Raw genomic sequence first — 12,145 nt, forward strand, 5'->3', positions numbered from 1 at the left:
AATTCTCTATTATTCCACTGTCGAACAGCGCATGGAAAAAACGAACACCCATATCTTTCCGTGAGAGATCTGTTTTCCCTGATTTTACTGTGATAACCTTTTCTTCCTATGTAGGTCAGGGTCAAAAAAATATTTTCGGATTCCGAGGACAAAGTTGGTTATTGAAATTTCGTGAGAAGATTCCGCCGCAATGTGAAACGCGTTTGTTTCAATGATGTCCATCCTAGATCCTGTATCATCTCCGAGACACTCTCTCACCTGTTTCTCAACAATACAAAACGTTCTGTTCTTCCTTGAACTTTCTCGATGCACTCCTATGTAGTGAGGATCCTGAACCACGGAGCAGTACTCCAAAAAAGGACGGACAAGCGTTGTGTAGGTAGTCTCTTTAGTAGATCTGTTGAATCTTCAGTATTTCACCAATAAAGGGTAGTCTTTACTTCGCCTTCCTCACAAAATTTTCTACGCTTTCTTTCCAGTTGAAGTTGGTCGTGGCTGTAATACCTAGATATTTACTCATAGTTCGATTTACGACTTTTATATTTGACTGGTTCATCGTGTAACCGAAGTTTAATAGATTCCTTATTCGGAGTCAATTGCCAATTTTCGCATCATACAGATATATTATCTAAATCGTTTTCCAGTTTGTTCTCATTTTCGGATGATTTTACTAGACGACTGCTCATATTGTTTTCTAAATCGTTGATACAGTTAAGGAACAGCAGGTGGCTTATAGCACTACCTTGGGGAAGTCAGATGTCGCTCCTGTTTTTATTCGATGACTTTCCCTCAATTAGTACGAACTGTGACCTCTCTGACAGGAAACAATGAATCCAGTTGCATAACTCAAACTATGTTCCATAATCAGGCAATTTGATTACAAGACGCTTGTGGTTTAAAGTGTGAAAAGCATTCTGGAAGTCTAGAAAAGCGGATTGAATTCGAAATCCCTTGTCAATAGCACTCAACACTTCCTGTGAGTAAAGAGCTAGTTGAGTTTCGCAAGAACCATGTTTTCTAAATCCGTGTTGAGTGTGTCAATAGATTTTTCTCTTCGAGGTAATACATAATGTTCGAACACAATATATGCTCCAAAATCCTGTTGCATATCGACGTTAAGGATATGGACCCGTAATTCAATGGACAATGGATTACTCCTATTTCCCAACTTCAGTATAGGTGTGACCTGTGCAAGGTTGCAGTCTTTGGGTAGGGATCTTTCGTCGAACTACCGCTTGTATATGATTGTTAAGTATGGAGCTATTGTATCAGCATACTCTGAAAGGAACGTAGCAACTAGGCAACCGGAATAAAATAACTATCGGATCCTTTTAGCGATCTCCAGACTCGGATTACACAATTACTGAAGAGTTCGAAAACAACTTGAGCTTAACTTCAAACACGTACTTGCCTGATTCAATTACACACTGAAGAGCCAAAGAAAGTTGTACACCTGCCTAATATCGTGTACGGCCCCGGCGAGCACGCGGAAGTGCCGCAGCACGACGTGTCATGGACTCGAATAATGTCTGAAGTAGTGTTGGAATGAATTGACACTATGAAGCCTGCAGGGTTGTCCATAAATCCAAAAGAGTACGAGCGGGCGGGGATTACTCCTGAACAGTACGTTGCAAGGCATCCCAGATATGGTCAATAATGTTCGTGTCCGCGGAATTTGGTGGCCAGCGGAAGTGTTTAGAATCAGAAGAGTGTTCCTGGAGACACTCTGTGGAAATTCTGGACATGTGCGGTGTCGCAATGTCCACCTGGAATTACCCAAGTCCGTCGGAACGCACAATAGACGTGATTGGATGCAGATGATGAGACAGGATCATTACGAACGTGTCACTTGTCAGGGTAGTATCTAGACCTATTAGGGGTCCCATATTACTCCAACTGCACACTGCACGCGTCTTCGGCTCCGAAAGCCCATATCGATGATGTTTCGTTGAATGGTTCGCACGCTGTCACTTGCTGATGGCCCAGCATTGGAATCTGCAGCAATTTGAGGAAGGGTTCCACTTCTGTAAAGTTGAACGATTCTCTTCAGTCGTCGTTGGTCCCGTTCTTGTAGGATCTTTTTCCAGCAGCAGCGATGTCGGAGATTTGATGTTTTACAGGATTCCTGATATTCACGATACACTCGGAAATGGTCGTACGGGATATTCCCCACTTCATCGCTACCGCTGAGATGCTGTGTCCCATCTCTCGTGCGCCGACTATAATACCACGTTCAAACTCACTTAAATCTTGATAACCTGCGATTGTAGCAGCTGTAAGCGGCCTAACAACCACGCCAGACACTTGTTGTCTCACATACGCGTTGCCGACCGCAGCGCCACATTCTGCCTGTTTACATATCTCTGTATTTGAATACGGATGCCTGTACCAGTTTCTTTGGCGCTTCAGTGTAGTTGGTGATGACTTAAATTTACCCTCGATATGTTGGCGGAAATACATTTTAAATCAGGAGGTACGCGTAAAACATCATCCAAATTGTTCCAAACGCATTATCTGAAAATTACTTACGGCAATTTGTTTAAGATTTTGTGCGAACAATAAACGGTAGTGAAATCCCACTTGACCCTTTAGCAACAAATAATCCTGAGCTAATAACGAGCATCCTAACGGATACAGGGATTGGTGAACACAGGGTTGTCGTAGTGAGACTGAATACCGCAACTTCCAAATCTTCCAAAAATAAACGAAAGTATACCAGCTCAGAAAAGCAGATAAAAATTCGTTTGACGCTTTCCTGGGGGACATTCTCCACTCCTTACAAATTAACAATGCAAGGGTAGACCAGCTGTGGCTCGAATTCAAAGAAATACCACCGAGAGCAGTTGGAAGATTTATACTAAATAAATTAACAAATGACGGATCTGATCACCCTAGATACACAAACAGAGGCAGAACAGAAAAAAGCATGCCAGATTTAAAGAGACGCAAAATCTCGAAGACTGGCCATCTTTTACAGTAGCTCGAAATTTAGGGCGGGACTTCAATGCGAGCTCCTTATGACAGTTTCCACAATGAAACTTTGTCACGACACCTGGCCGAAAATCCAAAGAGATTCTTGTCGTATGTAAAGTACGTTAGCTGTAAGACACGATCAATGCCTTCTATGCGCGATAGTAATGGAAAGACTACAGATAACAGTGGTGCTAAAGCAGAGTTACTGAATACGGCCTATCGAAATTCTTTCGCCGAAGAAGACGAAGCAGACATTATAGTATTAGGCGAACGGTCTACCCGACGGGAGGCCGTAGCCACACGACATTTTTTTTTTTTTATAGTATTAGGATGAAGAACAGCTTCCAACAAGAGTAACTTAGAAGCAGATGCCCTCGGAGAAGTGAAGCATCTAAAATTACTTAATAAAAGCACTTAGTCCTGTCCAGAACGTATACCAATTAGGTTCCTTTCAGAGTAAGTTGATGCAATAACTCCATGCTTAACAAACATATAGGTATAACCTCTCGCTAGACGGAAGATCCATACCCATACACCTGAAAGTTGCAGATGTCACATCAGTATTCAAGAACGGAGTAATCCACTAAAGTACAGTTCCATATCATTGATACGAAGCAAGACTTTGGAACATTATGAATTACAGCGAAGAGAACAGTATTTTGACACACAGTCAATACGGATTTAGAAAACACCGTTCTTGTGAAACACAGCTAGCTCTTTACTCACACAATGTGCTGAGTGCTATTGACAAAAGATTGCAGATTGATTTGATTTCGTATTTCTAGAGTTCCAGAAGGCTTTTAACACCGTACGTCACAGGCGGCTTGTAATCAAATTGCGTGCTTATAGAATATCGTCTCAGTAATGGAACTGGATTCATGATTTCCCATCAGAGAGGTCATAGTTCGTATCAATTGACGCAAAGTCATCGAGTACACCAGAAGTTATTTCTGGCGTTCCCTAAGTGTAGTGTTATAGTCCCTCTGCTCTTCCTTATCTATATAAACGATTTAGAAGACAATCTGAGCAGCCGTCTTATGTTGTTTACAGATGATACTACCTTCCATCGTCTAGTAAAGTCATCAGAAGATGAAAACAAATTCCAAAACGATGTAGAAAAGATGTATGTATGATGTGGAAGGTGGCAGTTGACTCTAAATAATGAAAAGTGTGAGGGCATCCTTATCTTTGATAAAATGAATGCGCTAAACTTCTGTTACACGATAAAACAATCAAATCCAAAGGCTTTAAATTCAACTAAATACCTAGAAATTACAATTACGAACAACTTAAATTGGTATCAACATATAGAAAATGTTGTGGAGAAAGCGAAGCAAAGATTGCCTTTTATTGGGAGAACACATAGAAGGTGCAACAGATCTACTAAACAGACTGCCTGCACTATGTTTGTTGGTCCTCTTTTGGAGTACTATTGCGCAGTGTAGGGTATTTACCAGACACAATTAATGGAGTACATCTGAATGTGTTGTTAATAGAATTTCTCTATTTTAAACTAGACTGAACTGCATGTGACTGCTTTTAAAACTTGCATCTGACTGCGTATTTAACTGAACTGAACTTTATCTGACTGCATGAAAATATTGTTGGAAAATTAATACTCAAAATACACATCTGACTGCATTAAAGGTTAGTGGTAAAAATAAATGAAAGTCACCAACCTGCATCTGACTGCGTCTGTGGTCTTAGCTCGTGCACTCCTTCCCATTTAGCCGATAATAAAACATATATTCAATTCAGCCGTAGTGCAATGGCATAAAATTGTCATTCTAGATAACTTTACTCATTTTGGCCCAGTTTGTTACTTAATAAAAATTCTGTCCTGATCTGAATAATTTGCCAACTGTGCAATGGCATATAGATTATTTTACTCTGATAAATGAAATTATTAGCTTTACTCATGGGAACTTTACTTTAATGTACCTTTTGGTTCAATGCAAGCACAGGATGCGGAGAACGACATAAGGTGTGAGATGAAACTCTAATTTTATCAAAAAATTATTTCTTGTTCAAACTTTTAAGGCACATGCGAAAAACTAAAAAAATTTCTATAGCATGGATTTACGAGAAAGTTTCACAAAACGCTTATTGCATCAACAATGGGAATTCTATCTAGCTTTTAGACATTATTTAACCAAAGAAAACCTATTTTATTAATTACTCTTTCTAGTTTCCCCAGGTATGTGCCGAGTTTCGCTCAATATATAGCTTATTATGTGCGTAGCTCCAATGCTTACTTTGATGCTGTCACGACCCGGCTGCCTCCTGCGGGCATCTAGCTCCGACTCGAAACATGTCTGCTGTCTCTGCGCATCTCCTCACCACTACTCAAACTTTTACCGCGTGCACCTAGCTCTGTTAGCTGTCAAAGATCTTACTACTCGAAGATGTACTACTCGTCCAACCTTGCGGTTGGGAACTATCGACATTTTTCACTGGCTCTATCCTGATCGAATCTCAGCACATACCTTTCACATCCAGAAATTTCAAGGAAGGGCAGTACGTTTTGTATAACAGAGAAATAGGGTGGAGAGTGTCTTGGACATGATACAGGATTTGGGGTGGACGTCATTGAAACAAACCTTTTTCACGTTGCGACGGGATCTTCTCACGAAATTTCAGTCACCAACTTCTTCCTCAAAATGCGAAAATATTTTGTTTCAAATGGTTCAAAAATGGTTCAAATGGATCTGAGCACTATGGGACTTAACATCTGAGATCATCAGTCCCCTAGAACTTAGAACTACTTAAACCTAACTAACCTAAGGACGTCACACACATCCATGACTGAGGCAGGATTCGAACCAGCGACCGTAGCGGTCGCGCGGTTCAGGACTGAATCGCCTAGAACCGCTCGGCCACAACGGTCGGCCGAAAATATTTTGTTGACGCCGACCTACAGAGGGAGAAACCACCATCATAATAAAATAAGGAAAATCAGACGTCACAACGAAATATATAGTTGTTCGTTTTTTCCGCGCGCTGTTAGAGAGTGGAATAATAGAGAACTACTGTTTTGGTGATTCGATGAACCCTCTGCCAGGCACTCAATGTGATTTGAGGAGTATCCATACAGATGTAGACGTAATTGATATACAGTCTGGTCGAAGACTTATTTTTATTAAGTGGTTTAAGGTGCTTCCCTACTCCGAGGACGGAAACCTGCTAGCATCATCTCAGGTGCCTCATTGCGAGGTAGACTATTTTCAGCAGAATGAACAAGGGAGACTAAGGTTCTCTCCTTGGTGGGACGCTATTTGTGTGAGGCTTCGGCAGCTGCTGCGGCAGCAGGCAAGTGTGGCAGTGTCGTTTCTGCCTTCTACCAGGTGGACGGTCGGCCGCTGTGGTCGAGCGGTTCTAGGCGCTTCACTCCGGAACCACGGGGCTACTACGGTCGAATCCTGCCTCGGGCTTGGATGTGTGTGATGTTCTTGGGTTAGTTACATTTAAGTACTTCTAAGTCTAGGGCACTGATGACTTCAGATGTTAAGTCCCATAGTGCTCAGAGCCATTTGAACCAGGTGGACGATTGAGTGTAGCTCTTTACCATCATAAATTTCTCTGACATAAAGTGCTTGTCTGTTCTGTTCCCATCCTATGTTAGTAGGGGGTAACTGTTTTTTATAGCACAGTTTAGCAACTCCACACACCAATAATGTATAGTTAGTAAGAATTTAACGCGTGTCGTTTGTTTAAAATGGTTTACGCGTGTGCTTGTTATGGCCGTTTTTGCAGAATATGCCATGTAACATGTAACACCATGTTCCAACATACCACATCCATACTCTTCGATAATGCAAAAGACTGGAAGGGAGTATGGCGGTATAAACATAGGTTACAAACGGATGGTACTAACTACTTTCAACACCTTGAAAATCGCAGTATACACCTTATAAGTTGATCACATTATCATCGCGTCGCTTCTGGTTATGAGTGTTAAATTAGAATATGTAACGACAGTACAGATAAAAATCACGGTGTGTGATTGGAGGACATTATGATGTTGCAGATATTCGCGTAGAGGAGTATCACTTTCCGACATTTTTCGGAGTGCATCACGACATTATACACTCCTGGAAATGGAAAAAAGAACACATTGAAACCGGTGTGTCAGACCCACCATACTTGCTCCGGACACTGTGAGAGGGCTGTACAAGCAATGATCACACGCACGGCACAGCGGACACACCAGGAACCGCGGTGTTGGCCGTCGAATGGCGCTAGCTGCGCAGCATTTGTGCACCGCCGCCGTCAGTGTCAGCCAGTTTGCCGTGGCATACGGAGCTCCATCGCAGTCTTTAACACTGGTAGCATGCCGCGACAGCGTGGACGTGAACCGTATGTGCAGTTGACGGACTTTGAGCGAGGGCGTATAGTGGGCATGCGGGAGGCCGGGTGGACGTACCGCCGAATTGCTTAACACGTGGAGCGTGAGGTCTCCACAGTACATCGATGTTGTCGCCAGTGGTCGGCGGAAGGTGCACGTGCCCGTCGACCTGGGACCGGACCGCAGCGACGCACGGATGCCCGCCAAGACCGTAGGATCCTACGCAGTGCCGTAGGGGACCGCACCGCCACTTCCCAGCAAATTAGGGACACTGTTGCTCCTGGGGTATCGGCGAGGACCATTCGCAACCGTCTCCATGAAGCTGGGCTACGGTCCCGCACGCCGTTAGGCCGTCTTCCGCTCACGCCCCAACATCGTACAGCTCGCTTCCAGTGGTGCCGCGACAGGCGTGAATGGAGGGACGAATGGAGACGTGTCGTCTTCAGCGATGAGAGTCGCTTCTGCCTTGGTGCCAATGATGGTCGTATGCGTGTTTGGCGCCGTGCAGGTGAGCGCCACAATCAGGACTGCATACGACCGAGGCACACAGGGCCAACACCCGGCATCATGATGTGGGGAGCGATCTCCTACACTGGCCGTACACCACTGGTGATCGTCGAGGGGACACTGAATAGTGCACGGTACATCCAAACCGTCATCGAACCCATCGTTCTACCATTCCTAGACCGGCAAGGGAACTTGCTGTTCCAACAGGACAATGCACGTCCGCATGTATCCCGTGCCACCCAACGTGCTCTAGAAGGTGTAAGTCAACTACCCTGGCCAGCAAGATCTCCGGATCTGTCCCCCATTGAGCATGTTTGGGACTGGATGAAGCGTCGTCTCACGCGGTCTGCACGTCCAGCACGAACGCTGGTCCAACTGAGGCGCCAGGTGGAAATGGCATGGCAAGCCGTTCCACAGGACTACATCCAGCATCTCTACGATCGTCTCCATGGGAGAATAGCAGCCTGCATTGCTGCGAAAGGTGGATATACACTGTACTAGTGCCGACATTGTGCATGCTCTGTTGCCTGTGTCTATGTGCCTGTGGTTCTGTCAGTGTGATCATGTGATGTATCTGACCCCAGGAATGTGTCAATAAAGTTTCCCCTTCCTGGGACAATGAATTCACGGTGTTCTTATTTCAATTTCCAGGAGTGTATATACTTAAATACTCTAGAATGAAAGCACGGATATTTGTGCGACAAATCTGTCTAATAAATATGTAAAACATCAACGGGCGTGCAGTGTTTATGCGATTGCTTTTAACACATACACTCACTATGACGTAGTTTCATCACCTTTGCAGGCGCCGAGCCGAATGTGCTGTTTATATCCAAGTATTTTGCTCCTATACGATTCTACATGTAGTACGTGAAAGAACTTGCTCATTTGTGAGCTTGCCAGTGATCTCCTACGCAGCCTCACACTCGTGACGGGCTGTGTTGCTTCCACCCACCAAGGTACTTAATCTGAGATCTCGATGCTATTACACGCCTCTAAACGGATTAGTGTTAGTGTTCAGCGATCCAAGACTTGCGATCACAGCGGAATGTCTGCAAATACTGAAGGTGTGTACTGCCTGTCAACTTGGAACAGCGACAGACAGCAAAATTGTATAAGGACCTCATTCACAACGAATTAATATATGTTTCTTCTAGTAGCTCCTTAAGAGAAAATATTTTGCAGGAGCACACTGATTCCAAGGAACGAAGTTAAATTCCTCATTTTGTTAATTTGATTATTGGTACTTAGCGATGACAAAAATAGAATTGTTGTCAGATGAAACAGGGCCGAAATAACAACTGACTATAATTGCAGAAGATGACACAGGAAAATTTCAAGTTCATGAGCGTGGAAAACAATATTCCACAATATGATCAAAGCAGCCTCCACCACACACCATGAGGTGGCTTGCGGAGCGTAAATGTAAATGTAGAAGCACACTGATGAGCAGTGGTAACTGTTACGGCGTAAAGTCAAGCGCCGGCACGCCAGAAGGGAACGACAGAGAAGAGAAGGCTGTGAGAAGAAGTCAGCCATCGCACGTCGACCGGACCTCCCTCTAGGACGACAACGCGACAGCTGCGGTCCCTATGTGAAGAGGACATAAGCATCGCGACCGACTGGTGACGACCCAGTTCAATAGCAGCTTCAAAAAAAAAAAAAAAAAAAAATGGTTCAAATGGCTCTGAGCGCTATGGGACTTAACATCTGTGGTCATCAGTCCCCTAGAACGTAGAACTACTTAAACCTAACTAACCTAAGGACATCACACACATCCATGCCCGAGGCAGGATTCGAACCTGTGACCGCAGCAGTCGCGCGGTTCCGGACTGCGCGCCTAGAACCGCTAGACCACCGCGGCCGGCAGCAGCTTCAAGACTAGTGACTAGGATAGCAGCGTTAACGCTAGGTCTACATCTACATCCACATCCACACTCCGCAAGCCACCTGACGGTGTGTGGCGGAAGGTACTTTGAGTACCTCTATCGGTTCTCCCTTCTATTCCAGCCTCGTATTGTTCGTGGAAAGAAAGATTGTCGGTATGCCTCTGTGTGGACTCTAATCTCTCTGATTTTATACTCATGGTCTCTTCGCGAGATATACGTAGGAGGGAGCAATATATTGCTTGACTTCTCAGTGAAGGTCTGTTCTCGAAACTTCATCAAAAGCCTGTACCGAGCTACTGAGCGTCTCTTGCAGAGTCTTCTACTGGAGCTTATCTATCATCTCTGTAACACTTTCGCGATTACTAAATGATACTGTAACGAAGCGCGCTGCTCTCCGTTGGACCTTCTCCATCTCTTCTATCAACCCTATATGGTACGGATCCCGCACTAGTGAGCAGCATTCAAGCAGTGGGCGAACAAGTGTACTGTATCCTACTTCCTTTGTTTTCGGATTCCATTTCCTCAGGATTCTTCCAATGAATCTCAGTCTGCCATCTGCTTTAACGATGATTAATTTTATATGGTCATTCCATATTCACTTCGTTTGTACTTTCTATGTAGCACAGTCTTGGAACTGTCTATACTGAAGAAGACTGATTATTTTGTATGTCGCCCATTCCTTGCGACACATCTGTGTAATTGAAAAATTTAAGTATTGTACTCTTCTTGTTGTAATAAAACTCATTAATACAACCTGTTTGAATGTTTGTCTAGCGAACCTAGTATGGAGGCTTCCTAGACACCACAGTAATCAGAGCGTTTTTACTTAAAAAGGAAGAAGTTTGTCTCAAACACAATACTAGAGCTAAAGAGTTGCTTCTGAAGTGGTGATCTGACTTTGACGTCAATCTCACGCCTCCCACCTGCTACACCAGAGTCTCAACAACTGCACCATCTTTCTCAGCTTTTGACGTAGGGAACAAGATTCGTACCGTTTTCCGTCGTGCAAGCTCCGTTGTTTTCATGATTTGTAAAATTTATTTAAATTAATTTTGTGACTGAATGTCCTACCCCGTCTCATTGTCATTTAATCTCAACGGAGGAAAGTCTTGTGCTAAATCTGTGCCTCGGCTAAACTTCGTTATGTGTGTTATAATATCTTAACTGTTTTTGTATCGTGTTTCCGGGACGAATATGGGAGACCAGCTGAGCACTTGCCTAAACGAGGTCGGAAAGCCGCCTGAAAACCAGCTGGCCGGTTTGTCACATCAGCGGTAGTTAATCCTCCACGCGTATTCGACGCGGATCTGGTTCAGCACTCTTGTCTAGTGTGATCGAGATTAATGATTTAAAAAATTGCTTTCTTCTTATTGTATATAGTCTTTTCCTTTTATATTCTCGTTCCGTACAACAGTGTGTGATCTCCCCTACCGACATTAGCTTGACTGGAGTAGACTGACATCTCATCTTTCTTTGAATTGGTAAAAATTAGTTTTCCATAGGCCGTAATTTCTGGATATGGGAATCTTCGATTTTGGTAGCTGCGTGTTCAAGACATTTTGGCTCGTCGTTTCTAATTTTACCTATCGAAGGCTCTTTCATTGCGCTTCACAATAGTTATCGTCGTTTTGCAATTATTTTGTCTCGTTGCCTTCAATTCCACATCTCATTATCACATAACAGTTGGTTTCTATGCAAGTTTGAGATATGTCTCTGTATTTATTTATGCATCCATCAGATTTATTTTTCAACTAAGTGGACATCGAAGTAAACAAGAAAATAAATACGTTAATTAACATTTTGCCAGATACTATACAGCCGACAATTACTTAATCGTTTTCTGACCGATCACCACTCTAAATTTTCGCAAGTAGCTTCAATGCTTGTTTTCGACACGAATGCCGCTGTTTTCATGTTATATGCTTTTGAAACTCCATTAATATGTATTACCTTCCATTGCAGATTGTTCTCTGAATCCACTATAAGCGTCCAGCTATGCGGATAAGTTTTGTTGAAGTATAATTCCAACAAAAACACATTCTCTTGTGAAAGAAACAATGTCTAATTAATTGAGAGACCATTTTATGATAACATTACATACGATAAAGTCATCAACATCAAAAATTCAAATAATACAACATAAAATTTTAACTAAAAATGCACTATGTACTCTGCACGCGTGAATTTCATACTCTAAAACAAAGCAACCAGTACCAACGATTTTCAACACACACACACTGAAGTTAACTCCACCGTTCTGAAAATGTTGTGGAAAAATATTGACAAAGAGGGAACCAGCAGCTGCCAAACATATAATAAAGGTATTTAAGGCTGAACTTCAATTTTGTAAATAAATATTTTGTATATGTCGCTCGTAAAACAGGGCTGCATAGAGGGAAGAGTGAACAGAATATTGTAATAGAGCTCCAGA

The sequence above is a fragment of the Schistocerca serialis genome, chromosome 2 (genome assembly GCF_023864345.2).
Source record: "Schistocerca serialis cubense isolate TAMUIC-IGC-003099 chromosome 2, iqSchSeri2.2, whole genome shotgun sequence".
In the NCBI taxonomy this organism is placed as follows: domain Eukaryota; kingdom Metazoa; phylum Arthropoda; class Insecta; order Orthoptera; family Acrididae; genus Schistocerca; species Schistocerca serialis.